The sequence below is a fragment of the Vicia villosa genome, linkage group LG3, assembly GCF_029867415.1.
Source record: "Vicia villosa cultivar HV-30 ecotype Madison, WI linkage group LG3, Vvil1.0, whole genome shotgun sequence".
Classification (NCBI taxonomy): Eukaryota; Viridiplantae; Streptophyta; class Magnoliopsida; order Fabales; family Fabaceae; genus Vicia; species Vicia villosa.
In genome coordinates this window covers 98,676,304-98,696,846 of record NC_081182.1, presented here as the reverse complement: position 1 = coordinate 98,696,846, position 20,543 = coordinate 98,676,304, and positions in this window count along the sequence as shown.

Below are 20,543 nucleotides of genomic sequence, written 5' to 3'. Positions count from 1 at the left end.
TCAGAATATCTTCAATCCTGCAAAAAAATCTCAAAGACATAAAAACTTGCAAATAATGTTAGGAATGTTGAGACTTAATCCCAGCAACTGATATAATAAACCAAATCAATTATCATGTTTCTCCCCCTTTTGTCATAACATCAAAAAGCATTTAAAAGATTCAGATAATAAAACAACATGAAGTGAAGAAGATAATATTTTATTGATTCAACAAAATATCATAAGGTACAAAAGGGATAGAAGCAGATGCAAGAAACAGATGCAAGAAACAAGAAAACATCTAAGACCAAGACACACTACGATTAGCCTAGCTTGGAAGCTATCCTGGCCAGAAGGTTTTGAATCTCAACAGTGCTTTCTGTCTGCGTCTTCATAAAAGTTCTGAACTCCTTGTGAGTATCCTCATGCTTGTTGTAACAACCCGAATTTTATTATTTGGCTAATTAAATTAAATAAGGATTTATTTACTTAATTTGGACGAAGTTTGATAATTAATTGGATCGTCGGTGTTATTGAGAAACGTGTTCAAATTATTAAGTGAAGTTAGAATTTATTCGGTTAATCGAAGAATTAATAAAGTGGAGCATGTAGAGAAATAATATTAGAAATAATATTATTATTGGATTTTACTTATTTGAGATAAAGTCGGATTTAATTGGATTAATTGGAAAATAATATTAAGGGTAATAATATTATTTGTTGGAGCATAATTATTTATTTGACTACTATATTTTATGATTGGGCCTAATTAGTTAGGAAGTGAAATTATTTGGGTAAGCCCAATATCATAAATAAAGATAGTGAGAGAGGAAATGAGAAGTAGGAGAATCATTAGTTCATTTCAAGAGAAGAGAAGAGAAGAGAGGAAATAAGGAGAAGAGGAGCAAAAGCTGAATAAAGAGAAAAGCTAGGTTTGAAGAAATTGAAGAGGTAAGGGGGAGAATCCTTATTATTATGGGTTAGTATGATTGGGTCAATGGGTAGATTAACATGATTAAGGATGTTCTTCAATTTATAGGTTTTAATATGTTTAGGTTGAAATCCCTAATTTTTATGGTTTTGACATTGTTAGATTTTGATGAGTAATCCCTAATATGTGATGATTAATTGTGTTTTGATTGATAAATTTGGTGGAAAATGCATACAGGGGCGTCATCTTCAGTCAAATAGAGTAGATATTTTTTTAAATCTCCATGGTTTTCAATTTATATCCAAGTACTAATACCATGCTAAATTTCAACTTATTTTCGTTATTTCGAAGCTGTGTTGCTAGCTAATGCTTTTGAATTGATTGAATAAAAATATTAGACATGTGATTAAGATGTGTCCTCTCATATTTGCTTAATGATTTGTTCAGTATAGTTAATGGTGGTTGGAAATATATATATAAGATTTAGTTATTCTATATCATCATAGAATGAAGTTTCTATAACATCTACTGATTATGATAAACAGGTACTATATTAGTTAGGTTCTAAACACTGCAGCGCCATGTTTTGATGGATGAAACAAATTGATATGTACTGTAGCGGCAACTTTAATTGAAAATTCTATTTTAAGTTTATTAATATATAATAATTTTTCAGTATAATTAATAGTAATATTAATAGTATATTATTAGTATAATATTTTTAGGTGTTTTGAGTTAGAGATGAATATTTAAATTATTAGGCTAATTTAAATTATTTTCAATCCCGATAGGGTTGTCAATAGAGTTGTTAGAGTTGTCAATAAAATTGTCGGAGTTGTTTCGAGTTATTACGAGTCATATTTTAATTGTTTCGCGTAATTCTGACATGTTTAGAGTTGTTAGTGTATGGTGTCGGTGTTTGCTTTTTTTATAAAAACTTTAAAAATTCATAACTTTTGAACCGTAACTCTGTTTGAGTCTCCGTTAGAAGCCTTAGAAAGCTAGCGCGGTATTCTTTTCAATTAAAATGGTCTAATTGGAAATAATTGATTTAATAATGATGTGATTATGTAAATGACTTGTAATTGTGTGTACATTTATGTTGAGAATAATATATTGTTATGCCAATGATGTTGTTTTGAATAATATTCTCTGTGCGTACCCGTATAGCATGAATCCTAGTGATTAATTGATTGATTGTGAAAGTGTGTATTTGTATATATCGGCAAATGTGAATTAACATGAGATAGTATAATTACTAGTGTTAATTGGATTGTGTGAATCGTAATTGATTAATTGGCCTCTTATATATGATGTCTGTGTGTTGTGAATGTTGTGTATAATTGGTGGATAATTCATAGAGTTGAATTATTGTGATATGCGGAAAATTAAGATGGTAGAGATGATCTTAATTGCATATATTTGTGATATTGTACATGTTAGACGCTGGCCTTAGGATCTAGAGGGGGGGTGAATAGATCTTACACAGTTTTGCGGAATTAATTGACCTTTAAGCGGAAGTGATTCTGAATCGACTCGCGTCTATTCCGAACCACTATTGAAACGATTGTATATGTGTTAAAACCACTAACCAGCTTGAGATAAACGATAAGAGAATACACTATAGAATCAATACGTCGCTCTATTGAAAATCAATTAACTTCTTATATGATGAACGACGTTTGCAATGCAGCAATAGTGAAATAAGCAAAAACACAAACACTTGGTGATAATGATCAAATTGATGGTAGTTCAATGTGTGATGGATTGTGATGTTTATATAAGACCTTAATTCACAATCTTAACACTCGAATCGTTGATCAATTTGCTATTATAACCAAATATGAACAGAACGTAAATGAAAAGGTAAAAGCGACAAGAACACGATATTTGTTTAGGCAGTTCGTCGATCGTCCTCGCTACGACTACGTCTGCCCCCAATTCCAAACTGAAATTGGGAAATCTTTCATTAATGTTGAAAGTAGTATATACAAAGAAGATAACAAAGCGATAAACCATAAACCAATTATGTCGATCCTTTGAATCTTCTTCCCCCTTAATCTTGAGTCAGATCAAGGTTATCCAAGAGCTTCACTCGATCCCTTTTCTGCAGTGTCTTTAATTGCCTTGAACCCTTGTTCTTCAATCTTCACACTCAGATGGATCCTCGATGAAACCTCTTGATAAAAACCCCCAAGAAACACATATCTTGGAGGACAAAACCCGTAGATTTTATTCACCAAAAACCCCACAAATCTTCACCCACTAGGAATCTTCAATTCCGTTCCATGGACGTTATCGAACTCGATCACTAACCCTCAACGCAAGAATGATTATGTGTAATTGTGTTGGAGATGACGAAGAACGAAGATGAGAAGCCTTTGTGTATCTTTCAGTCGTTGGTGTTGTTGAGTAATTAACATGGAATGATATATATATATATATACTTGCTGGTATGTTGGAGCAGAGAAAACACATAATTTGGGAAGTTTTCAGCAAATAGGTTGACCTACTTTAGTGCTTAGGTCGACCTAACAGAAGCAGAGTTGAAATTGTCCCAGTTAGGTTGACCTGTTAGGTTGGCCTAAAATCTGTTAGGTTGACCTGCTGAAGGTTTAGGTCGACCTAAAGTCAGTTAGGTTGACCTGTTGAAGGTTTAGGTCGACCTAAAGTCAGTTGTTTCCAGTTAGGTCGACCTGTTGAAGGTTTAGGTCGACCTAAAGTCAGTTGAAATGCATTTTTGTGACTTTTCTTCAGTTTAGGTCGACCTAGGAGTGTGGGTAGGTCGACCTAACAGTGACATGTGTAAATCCCTTCAGTTTAGGTCGACCTAGGAGTGTGGGTAGGTCGACCTAACAGTGACCTTGTCAGTTTTGCTGAGTTTGCTCTGGTTTTGAGTCGACCTAGGGCTTTGCTTGGTCGACCTAACAGATGCAATACCATTTTCTGAGTGATTTGAGCTTCATAATCTTCCATTGTCTTGAGTCATTCATTTATGCTTTTGTATTTGGTTGCTTGTGATGTTTGCCATGAATCAAAAACTCATTTGTGAGTGTATGCTTGTTCTTACAAACTCCCCCTTTTTGATGATGGCAAACATTTGATTAAATGACGAAAGCTCCCCCGTACTAAGCTCCCCCGTACTCTCAACTCATCTCCCCCTTTGACAACATCAAAAGAAAGAAACCAGGAGAATAGTAGAAGAGAATAACAAAATAATCTAAACAAAACAATGTCTTACATAACACAATAGTAAAGAAATAGAGCATAATATCCAAACATATTTAAAGGTACAAACCAAGCTTAAGTTCAAGTAATAAAAGACATAATAACATGACAGAAATGAGATGCAATGCAATGAAATGAACTAATGCAATGCTCGCTAACGTTTGCCCAAACATGTTAGATGTATGCTTATTCTACTATTTTTATGTCCAAACATGATATGTTATGAGTAATGATGAACAACATATACATGTAAATGAGATAGGTGGAGAAGCATATAAGAAGTCACTATAAACATGTTAATTGATAGCATATTATAGCATCAATGATATTTTTGGAAGTGAACAACAAACATGTTACCACTTTCTCAATTGTAGGTATCTCGTCATCATTTCGTAGAATGAAGTATATTCCTCTAGTCAATGTGGAATGATGCTTGATTTGATGATGAACTACCTTCATACTGAGAGAGATGTTAGCTTGAGCATAATCAATATATATAAAGTAAAGGAGTAAAATTAAGAAAACAAACGCATTTAGCTCAAAATTAGAGATATCTAATATCCCTAATTCCCTATGAATGTTGAAGAACTGCTCCGTTGCAAGAGGTTTGGTGAAGATGTCAGCTAGTTGCTTCTTGCTCTTCAAGTTTATGGCACTTGTGTTGTCGCACATGATAGGTATACGATCAAGCTTAATACCAAAGTTAAGAAGTTGTTGCTTGAGCCATAATATCTGCGCACAGCAGCTTCCGACAGCTACATATTCTGCCTCATTAGTAGATAATGCAACCGATACTTGTTTCTTGCTATGCCAACTTATCAATGAATTTGAGAATAGATGACATGTTCCACTGGTGCTCTTTCTATCGGATTTGCAGCCAGCAAAATCTGAGTCGGAGAATCCTACCAAATAACACTCATTTCCCTTCGGATACCATAGGCCATATGTAGGAGTTCCACGTAGATATCGCAGAAATCTTTTGACAACTTTTAAGTGAGATTCCTTTGGACAAGATTGATATCTTTCTCATCTTTGTCTAGGTTAGTATTTGTTGCCATAGGTGTGTCAATCTCCTTCGCTTCACTCATTCCAAATCTTTTGAGCAGCTCCATGAGACTCATCTCAAATTCACTCTGCATAAGCTTCGAAAATTCTTTGACAAGTTTTGCATTAGTCGACCCAAATATAATATCATCTACATAAACTTGGACTAAGAGTACATCTTTATCTTTTCTTTTAATAAAGAGAGTAGTATCAACTTTACCCCTAGAGTACCCTTGGCTAAGAAGAAATTTGCTCAAACGTTCGTACCAAGCCCGAGGGGCTTGTTTAAGACCGTATAGAGCACGTTTCAGCTTATAAACATGATTTAGATGCATGTAATTCTCAAGGCTGGGTGGCTGAGCAACATAGACTTCTTCATTTATATAGCCATTTAGAAAGGCACTTTTAACATCCATTTGGAATAGTTTGAAGTCTTTTGAACATGCATAGGCAAGTAAGAGGCGAATAGCTTCGAGACGTGCTACAGGAGCGTATGTCTCTTCATAATCAATACCTTCCTATTGATTGTAACCTTGAGCAACTAATCTAGCTTTGTTTCTAGTGATAACTCCATTTTCATCAAGTTTGTTACGAAAAACCCATCTAGTACCGATTACTTGATGATCTCCCGGATGAGAGACAAAGTCCCAAACATCATTCCGTTTAAATTGGTTTAATTCTTCTTGCATGGCCATTAGCCAATGCTCATCAAGTAATGCGTCCTTCACGTTTTTCGGTTCAACTTGTGAAACAAAAGCAAAATGATGACAAAAGTTACTTATCTTGGAGCGTGTTGTCACGCCCTTTGAGATGTCCCCTATTATGTTGTCGATTGGATGATCTTTTACATTTGTCCAGGCCTTAGGAAGTTCTTCAATTGTTGTCTTCATAGATGACATACCAAAAGTGATATGTCTCCCTTTATGTGTCTTGAGCATCAGCTATCAAGGGACCACCACCTTTCGACGATGTCAAGACACTTTTCCTGCAAAATTAATTTAGAATGGAAGGTCCCCAATCTTCATTGGGTCCTAGGTGGTGAGTACAGAAATTGTTGCACTTAGGCAACCATTGAAATACTCCTTTAGGAACTAAAATCCTCCTAAATTTGCATTTTTCAATGGTATGTCCCTTTTTGCAACAATAGTGACAAGTAATATGATGAGAGTATGCTATTTTGCTAGTTGATACTTTTGGTACAAAAGTGTATTTACTATATAAAGGAGTATACGATCTTTTGAACTTATTTGGATCAACCGCAAAAGTCACTTTTGGTTGTAGAGCCTTATCTAATTTGGCCTTTAGATCTCTTACTTCTTTTTGCCAAATGTGACATGTCTCACAACCAAACCATGATGTAGGATCTTCCTCAATTTTATCCTTTTGAATATCTAGCATAGATTGTTTCAAAGCTTCCATGTCCTTTTCGGTCTTCTCAACTTTTGATTTAAGATACGAAAAAAAATTCTTATTTAAGGCCAAAAGTTTGAAAGCTTCAATTGCATCTCTATGTAGTTCTTCAAAGGCTAATTCTAATTGAGCATGAGATACCTTATCTACAAGTTCAGGTTTAAGATGACTTACACGTTTCTTTTTCTTGTGTTGATGAGCCGTAAGACATAGGTTTGCCGATTCTTCTTCATCGCTTGATGAGTCTTCACTTGAGGAATCACTTTCCCATGCTATGTAGGCTCTTCTAGACTTGTTGTGACTTTTGCTTTGATTCTTGTCTTTCTCCTTCTTGAGATATGGACAATCCGGTTTGTAATGACCATCTTTGCCGCAATTGAAACAATGGCCTTTGGATTTTCTTTTATTGTTATCATCTTGTTTGGACTTGTCTAATTGCTTCCTATGATTAATCAAGCTTTTTCCGGAGAGTTTTGCTCTATTTTTCTTTATGTACTTGTTGTATCTTCGCACAAACAGTCTCATTTCCTCATCATCGGAGTCTTCCTCATCACTAGTATCACTATCCTCTAGCTCTTGTCTTGAGGTCTTGGAGCTTGAAGCTTTTAGAGCTATTGACTTCTTCTCTACCTCTTTCTCCATGTTCTTCTCTTTCTTTGCCCTTTTCTCATGCATGTCAAGGCATTTAAGGTGTTGTTCATGTTCCTCTAGTTTACCAAAGAGAGTGGTAATGTCTAAGGTGTTTAGATCATTTGCTTCCTTTATTGCTGTAACCTTGGGTTGCCATTCCCTGTTCAAACATCTTAAGATTTTGTTAGTAGCAACTGCATTGGAAACAGGTTTATCAAGAGAATTTAAACGATTTTTCAAGTGAACGAATCTCTTCTGCATGTTTTTGATGGATTCACCATCTTCCATGTGGAAGAGTTCAAATTCTTGAGTTAACGTATTGATTCTAGCTAGTTTGACATCATCCGTTCCCTCGTGGGCAACTTGCAATGTGTCCCACATAGCTTTAGCGGATCTACAATGGGAAACGCGATAGTATTCATCAACTCCTAGAGCTGAGATTAGAATGTTTCTCGCTTTCCAATCGTATCCATATCTCTTTTCATCTTCAGCATCCCAAGTATTTTCTGGTTTTGGAACAACTGCACCAGCTGCATTTGTCATGGTGATCTGAAAGGGACCATTGACAATAGCTGTCCAGATGTTCCTATCAATTGCATTGATGTGGACACACATACAATCCTTCCAATAGCCATAGTTTTCACCGTTGAAAACTGGAGCTCTATTGTGAGCCCCTTTAGGTCCGGAAGCCATCTTTCCAATAAGTGTTTCACGTAGCACGGAATAAACCAGAGCTCTTGATGCCACTTGTTAGACGCTGGCCTTAGGATCTAGAGGGGGGTGAATAGATCTTACACAGTTTTGCGGAATTAATTGACCTTTAAGCGGAAGTGATTCTGAATCGACTCGCGTCTATTCCGAACCACTATTGAAACGATTGTATATGTGTTAAAACCACTAACCAGCTTGAGATAAACGATAAGAGAATACACTATAGAATCAATACGTCGCTCTATTGAAAATCAATTAACTTCTTATATGATGAACGACGTTTGCAATGCAGCAATAGTGAAATAAGCAAAAACACAAACACTTGGTGATAATGATCAAATTGATGGTAGTTCAATGTGTGATGGATTGTGATGTTTATATAAGACCTTAATTCACAATCTTAACACTCGAATCGTTGATCAATTTGCTATTATAACCAAATATGAACAGAACGTAAATGAAAAGGTAAAAGCGACAAGAACACGATATTCGTTTAGGCAGTTCGTCGATCGTCCTCGCTACGACTACGTCTGCCCCCAATTCCAAACTGAAATTGGGAAATCTTTCATTAATGTTGAAAGTAGTATATACAAAGAAGATAACAAAGCGATAAACCATAAACCAATTATGTCGATCCTTTGAATCTTCTTCCCCCTTAATCTTGAGTCAGATCAAGGTTATCCAAGAGCTTCACTCGATCCCTTTTCTGCAGTGTCTTTAATTGCCTTGAACCCTTGTTCTTCAATCTTCACACTCAGATGGATCCTCGATGAAACCTCTTGATAAAAACCCCCAAGAAACACCTATCTTGGAGGACAAAACCCGCAGATTTTATTCACCAAAAACCCCACAAATCTTCACCCACTAGGAATCTTCAATTCCGTTCCATGGACGTTATCGAACTCGATCACTAACCCTCAACGCAAGAATGATTATGTGTAATTGTGTTGGAGATGACGAAGAACGAAGATGAGAAGCCTTTGTGTATCTTTCAGTCGTTGGTGTTGTTGAGTAATTAACATGGAATGATATATATATATATATATATACTTGCTGGTATGTTGGAGCAGAGAAAACACATAATTTGGGAAGTTTTCAGCAAATAGGTTGACCTACTTTAGTGCTTAGGTCGACCTAACAGAAGCAGAGTTGAAATTGTCCCAGTTAGGTTGACCTGTTAGGTTGGCCTAAAATCTGTTAGGTTGACCTGCTGAAGGTTTAGGTCGACCTAAAGTCAGTTAGGTTGACCTGTTGAAGGTTTAGGTCGACCTAAAGTCAGTTGTTTCCAGATAGGTCGACCTGTTGAAGGTTTAGGTCGACCTAAAGTCAGTTGAAATGCATTTTTGTGACTTTTCTTCAGTTTAGGTCGACCTAGGAGTGTGGGTAGGTCGACCTAACAGTGACATGTGTAAATCCCTTCAGTTTAGGTCGACATAGGAGTGTGGGTAGGTCGACCTAACAGTGACCTTGTCAGTTTTGCTGAGTTTGCTCTGGTTTTGAGTCGACCTAGGGCTTTGCTTGGTCGACCTAACAGATGCAATACCATTTTCTGAGTGATTTGAGCTTCATAATCTTCCATTGTCTTGAGTCATTCATTTATGCTTTTGTATTTGGTTGCTTGTGATGTTTGCCATGAATCAAAAACTCATTTGTGAGTGTATGCTTGTTCTTACAGTACATACATTCATATCATAGTGTGCCTTGAAACATAGGTGGATTTGCTTTGAAACACAAGCGGTCTTGGATTCTAGAGTGAATCGGAAGCCGTAACTATATGTTTATAATTGGTGGACTTTGGTCTTGTCCGGATCGGAAGTGTGGCTTAGATTCTAGAGATATGAATCGGAGGCCGGTGAAACTTAGAATTTTACATTGGTACCACATGCATAGTGTCACATGTTTCATTGAGTCACATTAGAGTTATATGATAGTTGATTATGTGCATTATGTTGTCATGATATGTGCATGATTGTGATAATTGATTATGTGCATTATGTTGTTGTGATAAGTGTACGAGTGAACAATTAATTATGTGCATTGATGTCGTAATGATATGTGTATGAGTTTGGTAATTGATTATGTATACTTGGTGTTGTGGTGATATTTGTATTATTTGATAATTGAGAATGGGTGATGTTTGAATACGTAATTGGTTAAATGCGGGAATATGTGATAATTAATGACTATGTGTATAATTGAGAATATAGTATTGAGATATTATACTCTTATACTTGTTGTACGTTTAATGTATGTGATTATGTTGATTAGTATTAATTTACATGATTAATGCAAGGTTTTAATACGGTGAACTGACTTTTATATCGAAATGTGCGGTAAGCAAGAGTCGCCACCGACTTTTATTTTATCCAAATTAAATCAGAAAGGCTAAAAGAACAGGAAAAACCTTTTAAATAAAAACTGAGTTCGGGGGGTAATTATGCAAAGGGAAGGTGTAAGGCACCCTTTGCATCCATGGTTTTCCATGGGCTCTTAATTGCTTTGCTCGTTTTTTGAAAAGAAATGTAGAAGAAGAAAGCGAACTTTAGCTCGTAAATGAGCGTAGCCATTTTGAAGATTTATGAGAAAGAATATGAAAAAAAGTTTTAGAGCAAGGCAAAGCAATTAAGTGCAATTACCTTAAACTTAGATGATAGGTTTCTTTTAGCCTTTCAGTATGAAAGGGTCTATCCATGCCATGAGAGGGCAGGAAGCCTTTCGTTTGGATGTAAATGGGTCATCGCGTTGTCGTTCGCCACAACACTGACCCATGCCATAGAGAGGCAGGTAGTCTAAGGGAAGGATCAGAATAGCCTTTCGTTTAGGCAACCAGAGGATACCTCAGCCTTTTCGTAGGCAACTTCCGAGGGTCGAGATCATGTATATCGAAGGCAGCATCATTAGGGACCATGATCTTTAATCGAGGCAACATGGCTGAGGCATCCTCGTATTCGAGGGACTGGCTATTCTGCAAAGAAACACAAGGCAACAAGGCAACAGGCAACAGGCAACAGAGAGGTTATCCAAAAGTGTGCGTGTGTGCACCAATCACGTGATTATGTTCAGTTATGTTATCTTGTAAAATTACGTGATGCTAATTCAATTAATAAGTTGCACTCCCTAGAATTACTAACCACGCAGTTTAATATAAACAGTAATAACGGGGAAGGGAAATTGAAACCAGCGGAGGAGAGGGGAATTGAAACCAGCGGGATATAATTAATTAAAAAAACAGAAGATATAATAGTTTAGGGTTTAGGGTTACCGATTAATCAGCTTTGACCGGCTGGCTAACCCTGAAAATTAGAAAAGGAAGAAATAAATAGAAAATAGTGAGTGTATGGCTAATTCATTGGCGATTGAATACTAAACCCTAATTTTAAGTTAACAAGGCAAAAATAAATAATTAAATTACAAGGCAAGAATAAATATAAAAAGAGTAGGATCGGGTACTTAGCTTTGATCTGATATGGTTGGCGATAGAGGTTTGCCTTGAGCATTGGCTCTGATTATCTGGGAATTGACAGAAAATGTAGGACATAAGTGTAGAAGGAATTCATTGACAGCGGGAAGCAAATCCTAAAAATAAATAAAAGGTAAAAGAAAAATTTAAAGAAGAGAAGGATAGAACTTAGCTTTTGTTGCCAGGGCGCGTAATCGGAGGATCTTGAGGCAACCCTGAAAATTTGCACAAGAGGAAAGAATTTCAGTGTAGGCATGATCTTCGTAAACCCTGATCAGGGCACAAATTGACTAAGTTTAATAGAAAAAAATAAAATAAAATAAATTAATTATTGGTTTCCCAACCTAATTAATTAAATCGGTGAAAATAAAATTTCGATTAAAATAGCCTAACCCTAATATTTATTTTAATCAATTAAAAGAAATATTAAACTAATTAAATAATTAAACCAAAATTAATTAAATAAAAAAAAGGTTATTAACAATTAAATCAAACTGATTATTTAATTATAAATATTAAAAATAAATGATTATGATTTTATGAAAAAGAAAAGGAAAAAAAAAGATTAAAAGAAATTTTATTAAATAAATAAAAAAACAGTTAAATAGAAGAATAAAGAAAAAAAGAGAAATTTGAAAACTTAGCTGCTGGTAATCCTGTGTGGCTGGAGTCAGAAGGTATATGGTGTAGATGCAGTATCCTGGGCGTTGGATCTTGCTTTATTGAGGATCTGAAGGGCTGGAGATGAGGGTGCATCATAAGTCGGCGTGGGCGTGTAGCACTGGATTGTTGAGCAAATCTATGATTTGGAAATTAAACAACAAAAAACAATCCCACTTTCATTCGCTGATAATGAGGATCACTTCATTAATATATATTTAGAATAAAACGTGGATTTAAAATTAAAAACAGAGAGGGATCGCGCGCCCCCCCTATGCTTTTCTTCTTCGCCGAATTCTGGGATTTGCATCTTCGTACGATGCACAACAAACCTTCACTCCCTGCAAAGCCAAAAACTCAACAGAACAAATGCTAAATCGAAACTAAGGATATAGATTGACTAAAAATCAACCACTGAATCCAATGGTTCCATCAATTTTGGCTAATTTTTCCTAAATCATAAATTCCCAATTTGAAGCTTTGGAAACCTAGCAATGGTGTATCTCTGTACCTGCAACTAAACGTAAATCGAACGGCACAGGGAGCTTGCAAACATGATGCTCAACACAAATATATATCTAAACATGATTTATGATGTATGTATGAATGAATTCAGATTGGAAAAAAAATTTGAACCAAAGCGTGAATCAAGGGAACACGTTTCTGCGTTTTTCGATTGATGATGGAAGCTGATTCACGTTCAGAGAATTCCAAAGAATCGTTTGAGGCGCTTTGTTTGGTGTGAATCGGGCTAAAAAATTTCCTCCTCTCCCTCGAGACTCACGGTTTCACGAATTGTTGAACAGGCTTTTTTTTGCGGCCAAAAAAATATCCCCCTCTCACTATGAACTTCCTCTCCTTTTTATAATCCGCTTTTAGGTCTTGGAGATTTTATGGCTGAATAATCTGAGGATGATTGGAAATCTGGTTTTGGAATGATTTTATTGCATAGGAATTAGAACCGTAACTGCAGTGTAAAATCCTTGATTCACAACGTGTTTGGAAGTTTAGAATGACAAGATTTGTCGTGTAATTGAAAAACCAATACTGATTTGAATCTTTGATATCCCTCTTGTTTTGCTCCAAACAAATCTTTTGTTGCAGCTTTTGAATAATAACAAATATTAATAATAATAAAAATAAGATGACCAAAAATTCTAAAATAAAACATGACATCTAAAAAAATGTTTCGGATGTTATTTTTACCATTATTATACTAAGAATTCAAAACTAAAAAAAATGGTTAAGATTAAATCATGAATCAAAAAATCTAAAAAAAAAACTAATAATAATAAGACTAAAACTAAACATATAACAAAAAAGTAGAAAAGATGAAATAGTATATAGGCGGTGGGGTTTGAACTCAGGTCTTTTCACCTATTCAACTCCTCACACTCACCGTATTATCCGCTAGGCCCTCATATTCATTCAAAATAAGATTGCATTTGCCAATATATGAAGAGTACGACAATGCTTCTCAATTTGAGTGTAGTAGCCAAATGAATCATGGAAGAAACCCAAGTTACCAGACATCTTTTGATCTCATACCTTAAAATCCTTTTGAACTACGGTATTGAATTGTATAGATGCACGTTATGAAAATGATTTAAGGGAGTGTATGCATATGAAGTGAGAGACGTGAGTAAGACAAAAGTGAAATCATGAGGGCAAATTTTGGGGTATGACAAAGGTGTAATGTATTCCTATAATTGTTGATTTAACCATTGTACCTCATTATAGTTTCTTCATAATGGTTTGTATTCTCACCCTTCTGTTTTAATGTTGCCCTCGTTTGGCGACATGCAGGCTTGACGATTAGTAGCTGGCGTGTGATCTAGTCGGAGTTTCTTCTGAGTTGCTTGGTAATTAAGTAGTGAGTCGATGCTCTGGTCATGTAACACTGGGTAGATTAGTCGTGTTGAACTCATGTTTCTATTTGGTTATGTATTATGTTTATGACTTGAGAACTTGTTATTTGGCTACTTGTTGTTTGAGAGGCTTTCAAGCCAAATATTCTGAATTATGTTTTAATTTATGTTGATATGATTATTGAGACTTGATCATGGTATGGGACATGGATCATTTTATGAAACACATGAGTATTTAGTAGTTTCCGCTGTGAATGCATATTCTGGATAAAATATGATTAATTGAGAAGTGTTATTTGAAATGACCAGGTGTATCATATATTGTAAATAAATGCTGTCGGTTTTTAAAGGCTTTTAGTTTTTGAAAACATCGATGTGACGCCCTTTTATTATATGCATGCTTATTCTCTGATTATATGCTTAATTATTTTGGGGTATAAAAGGGGTGTTACACTTGTCCAAACGAGAAGCAAGATCAGCTTGATTCTGTTGAAGAACCTTCATGGTGTTCATCAGAACAGAAGGTCCAGCAGAAGAAGCATCAACGCTATTGTCCAGAAGAGGAGTCTTAGCAGCAGCATCGATCATGAGAACATCAGCTTGATTTTCCTTAAGAGGAGGTTGCATAGCAGGATGATTCTCAGCATCTTGAGATTCAGAATCTTGGTTTCCAGCATTAGCTTCTGATTTAGAAGCATCTTCAGCAATCACAAGTGAAGGAAGTTCAGCTTCTGAAGTCTCTAAAGCCTTAAGAATTTCAGCCAAATTCTTTGGAGGTGAAGGAGCAGAAGGTTCTGATGGGTATTCAACTTCTGGATATACCATATTTGGTGCCTTAGCAGAGGGATTCTCCCTTAACCAGTTGAATAGTGACTGAAGCTCTCCAGTCAGAACACTATAATGAGGCTTCCACACAACCATAGCAAGTGGATGTACTTCCTCAAGCTCATCAACGAATTTATTCTCTTCGAGAGATTTCCAGCTTCTGATGGGGTGATAGTACTTACCATCATCTAACTTCATAAAGTAGCCAGAAGATCCAGTACTTTCAGCCAAGCATCTCTTCTGGATGTTCAGAAAATCAGTCAGAATATCCTTTGTGAAAAATTTCCACATTTTGCGAATAGTAACATGATCTATCTTGGACTCATGAGCAGCTTTCAGAGTTTCTAACCCAATTTTGACCTTATTCATCAAAAAGTAATAGCAAGCATTAATAGAGGGTTCAGGAGGATTGAAGGTGAAACAATAGTCAGGGTAAAGAAGACTATAGGGTTTTGATTTTCTTGAGAACAAAGCAGGGGTGGTAGAAGATGAAGAAACTGTGGTGGAGGTGTTTGAAGGAATATTTTCAGAAGGAAGATGGAGAGAGATAGTATTTTGTGATTGAGGGTTTAGAACAGGTGTAGAAAGAAGTGGTTGGTTTCTGTTTGTGGTTATGGAAGAAGATGGAGTGACAGAAGGAGGAGGCTTTTTCTGAGAGGGACGTTCAGAAGAAACATAAATTTTATGAATGAGCTTCTCAAGTTGTTCATCAGTTCTTTTAGGTTTGAGATTTTCTTTAGGTTTCTTCTGCTTCTTTGCTTCCTTAGAATCAGGTCCTTCTTCTGTGGCCTTTCTCTTCAATTTCTTTTCTTTCTTCTTCTTTTCTTTCTTTCTTAACTCATCCAGAGATGGAAGAGTTCTTCCTCGAATCCACAAAGGATCAACAGAAGTTTGAGCTTTAACGCATGACTTCAGATAGCGTTTGACAGATTTGTCTAGCTCCTCTTTGAACATGTGAGAGAAACTCACAACAGGAGTTCTTCTAGTCAGAATATCTGGAAACAGCTTTGAAGGAATAGTCGCTTCTTTAATCAGCTGCATCCTTTTTAGAGAATGAGCAATCAGAATGACCCCTTGAATAGCAGTCAAGTTCTTAGATGGGCCAGCTGTTCTCAGAACATCAATCAACCCACTCTCGATCAGAATATCTGAAATCATCCTTCCAAGAGGGATAGTATTCCTCTTGAGGTTGGGATTCTTCTAACGTTCTTCGTCTCTTGATTCTTCAATGTTAGTCTTCAAGTGTTGAAAAAGAATGTGTGGTAGATTGACTCTCATTCCTTTTTCAATGCAGAATATTATGTACTTCTGATCCTGATTGACATACGTAGCAGCACTTGATTGTTTCCTATGATAGAGAGATCCCAGAATTATCTCAGCCCATACTCTGTAGGAAGGCTTCAAGGCAGTATTGAACGGAGATGCAATACCAGAAGAGAACAATTGTCGATCAACTTTCTCCCAATCAGTTCTTCCATGGAGACCACCGGTGATTCCATCCAAACCATCAAGACCATATAGCTTCCTTATCAGTTTCTCAGTTACAACAACTTCATGCCCTAGCACGAAAGAGATGATGGCAGTTGGAGTAACCGTAGCATGTGTCCAGAAATCCTTAACCAATAAAGGATAAACTGGTCCAATCAACCTTTCAAAGTAGTTTGACCATTCTTGTACCAGCATTGCATTTTTGGTTTTGAAATCATGTTCCATAAGATTTTCAAAATCCACCATGGTTTCATAGAGAACCTCCAATTCGTTAAAAGGAATCGAACAAGACTTCAACGGAGTAAATGTAGATCTCTTTTGTTGAACTTGATGTTGCGAAGATACCCTGCGTTGAACATTCGAAGATGAAGCCATGGATTCACGCTGAGATTCGGGTTAAGTAACTAGGGTTTATGCAAAGAACAAGAGAGAGATGAACACAAAGAGAGAGAATGTAAAGAGATGAAATGTTATGGGAATGAGGTTTATATAGGCACGAATTTGAAATGAAATGCAATATGTTTCTGAATGAACAGGATTACAAACAAAAGAAAATCAAATGCATTTAATGTATAGTGACGTTAGGGTAAAAACGTGATATTTGAAATGATTTGCACAGTTACCTAGGGCGGCGTCTCATCAACTGCATGCATGCTTGTCCAAATAGAGTGAACACGTGTTCAACATCTTGGAATAGCTGGTGACAGTTGTTTTGCTTTAAAAGAGATTCTGAATCAACTTAGACATATGAAACGTTAGCAATAACGGAATTAGAATATCTAACTGATCAACATCAGAACTTCTTATAAGAAAATAAAATAGATCATTTCAAATATAATCCATATATCAGAACTTCTCATCCTTTCATTCTGGGCATAAATCCATACTGATATTCTTCATAATGAACTTAAACCTATCTTCAGCAAGGGGTTTTGTAAAGATATCAGCCCATTGATGGTCTGTATCAACGAATTTTAAAGAAAGAACACCCTTCTGAACATATTCCTAATGAAATGATGTTTAATCTCCATATGTTTAGCTTTGGAATGTAAGATTGGATTCTTAGATAAACAAATAGCAGAAGTATTATCACAGAAGATAGGAATGTTACTCTCATATATCTGATAATCTTCTAGCTGACTTTTCATCCAGAGCATCTGTGTACTACATCCAGCAGCAGCAACATATTCTGCTTCTGTTGTAGAGAGGGCAATTGTAGCTTGCTTCTTGCTGTACCAGGAGATCAGGTGACTTCCAAGAAATTGACAACTTCCAGAAGTACTTTTCCTTTCAACTCTATCTCCAGCGTAATCAGCACCACAAAATCTTACTAAGTTGTATTCTTCAGATCTTCTGTAGACTAAACCAACAATAGTAGTACCTTTCAGATACCTCAGAATTCTCTTAATAGCTGTTAAGTGAGATTCTCTAGGATCTTATTAGAATCTTGCACACAGCCAAACACTGAATAAAATATCAGGTCTAGAAGCAGTAAGATATATAAGAGATCCAATCATACCTCTGTAGAGCTTCTGATCTACCTTCTTACTTACCTCATCCTTACCTAGAACACACGTTGGATGCATAGGAGTTTTTGCTTCTTTTCTTTCTGAAAGATTAAACTTCTTCAGAAGTTCTTTCACATACTTGGTCTGATGAACATAAGTTCCTTCAGAAGTTTGATTGATCTGGATCCCAAGGAAATACTTGAGTTCTCCCATCATGCTCATTTCAAACTCAGCCTGCATAGACTTAGCAAACTCCTTTCCAAGTGTAGCATTAGAGGTTCCAAAGATAATATCATCAACATAAATTTGGCAAATTAAAATATCCTTTTTAAAGGTTTTACAAAAGAGAGTAGTATCCACTTTTCCTCTAGTGAAACCATTATCCAGAAGGAAAGAACTTAATCTTTCATACCAAGCTCTAGGAGCTTGCTTCAATCCGTATAATGACTTCTTTAGTTTAAAAACATGTTCTGGAGACTTAGAGTCTTCAAAACCAGGAGGTTGGTGGACATAGACTTCCTCATCTATATAACCATTTAAGAAGGCACTCTTAACATCCATCTGATACAAAGTGATGTTATGTTGAGTGGCAAAAGAAATTAATAAGAGAATAGATTCTAACCTGGCCACTGGTGCAAAGGTTTCTGTATAGTCTATGCCTTCTTGCTGACTATAGCCCTGAGCAACCAGTCTGGCTTTGTTTCTTACAACTTCACCTTTTTCGCTTAGCTTGTTTCTGAAGACCTGCTTAGTTCTAATGATGTTAAATCCTTTTGGTCTTGGAACAAGATCCCACACATCATTCCTTGTAAACTGATTTAGTTCTTCTTGCATGGCAATTATCCAGTCAGCATCCTAGAGAGCTTGATCAACAGAAGTTGGCTCAATAAGAGATACTAGACCAAATTGACATTCTGCATTGTTCTTAAGGAATGCTATTGTTCTGATAGGATCTTCCTTCTTTCCAAGGATAACATCTTCTGAGTGAGCAGAGTTGAGTCTAGAAGATCTTCTGATAGTTGGCTCTTCAGAAATTCTGAGATTCTCTAATGAAGCAGCAACTTGATCTTCTGACACTTTGCTTCTAGGTTCTTCAGCTTCAGAGTTAGAGATTTCTATATCTGCAAAATTCTCAAACTACTTTGGCTTTTCAAGACCAAGCTTATCATCAAATCTGATATTGATTGATTCTTCAACAACCAATGTTTCAGTATTGTATACTCTGTAGCCTTTTGAGCGTTCAGAATATCCAAGAAGGAAACACTTATGTGCCTTAGAATCAAACTTATTCAGATGATATTTCGTGTTCAGAATATAACATACACATCCAAATGGATGACAATAAGAAATGTTGGGCTTTCTGTTCTTCCACAATTCATAAGGAGTCTTATTAATATTAGGTCTGATAGATATTCTATTCTGAATATAACATGCAGTGTTTATTTCTTCTGCCCAGAAATGCTTAGCCATATTGGTTTCATTGATCATGGTTCTGGCCATTTCTTGTAGAGTCCTATTCTTTCTCTCTACAACTCCATTTTGTTGTGGAGTTCTAGGGCAAGAGAAATCATGGGCAATACCATTTTTTGAAATAAATCTCAAAGAATCTGTTCTCAAATTCGCCACCATGATCACTTCTGACCTTTATGATTTTACATTCTTTCTCAGATTGAATCTAAATGGAAAAGTCAAAGAACACTGTATGAGATTCATCCTTGTGTTTCAAGAACTTTACCCATGTCCATCTGCTATAATCATCTACGATGACTAATCCATATTTCTACCCTCTGACAGATGCTGTTTTGACTGGGCCAAACAGATCAATGTGCAGAAGTTCTAGCGGCCTAGAGGAAGAGACAACATTCTTAGATTTGAATGCAGGTTTGGAAAACTTCCCTTTCTGACATACTTCGCAAAGAGCATCTGATTTATATTTCAGATTTGGGATTCCTCTGACCAGATGATAACACGATTTTATATCGTATATTTAGCTTGAAACCCGTAGATATTTATAGCATTTTCCGTTTATTATGCTGATTTATTATGATATTACGCGAGTTTTTGCTTTGTTTCAGGTTTTACACTCTTATTATGACTATTTGTGAAAAGGAGAAGAAATGGAGCTAAAACGACCACTATTTATGCCTAAAAGATGAAAAATGGGTGCTGAAGTAAAAAGGGAGTGCAAATAAGGCCCAAATATGCTAAAGAAGACCCAAAGGCCCAAAAGAGACGAACCAGCCCACTGAAGATCAAATGTGCGTGGCCCAAACCACACAAGCAAGTGGAGACGCACGTCTCCAACGTCTCTATGCCACATCAGCAAAAGGGAGACGCACGTCTCCATTCCCCTACATTTTCTCCACTTGAGACGCACGTCTCAAGTCATTCAAAGGCACTTTCTGAAGAAGCGGAGACGCACGTCTCCAAGCCCAGTCTGAAAAGCTCCCTCTTTTCACGCAACGTCACAGCAAAACCTCCCCTATAAATAGAACTTGCTACCTCAGTTCTAAATGTCCGATTTCCTGCTAACGAAGTGCTGCCGAAATTGTACTGTGCTTTATATTTTCTGCCTTCTTTCAATTCAAACAGTTATTTTCTCACAACTATTTCTACACTGGAAATTATTGTGAACCTTTTATAAAATTAGCCTTACGTTAGATTTATCGCTTTTATTTTCCTTGTTTTATTTTCCGTCCATTTAAATTCCGAAGAACGATCCAGCCAAACTGTGGTGGAAGTTCAGTACTCGAAGATTCAATTGTAATTTATTTAATTCAGGTTTAATATTTACCGCCTTT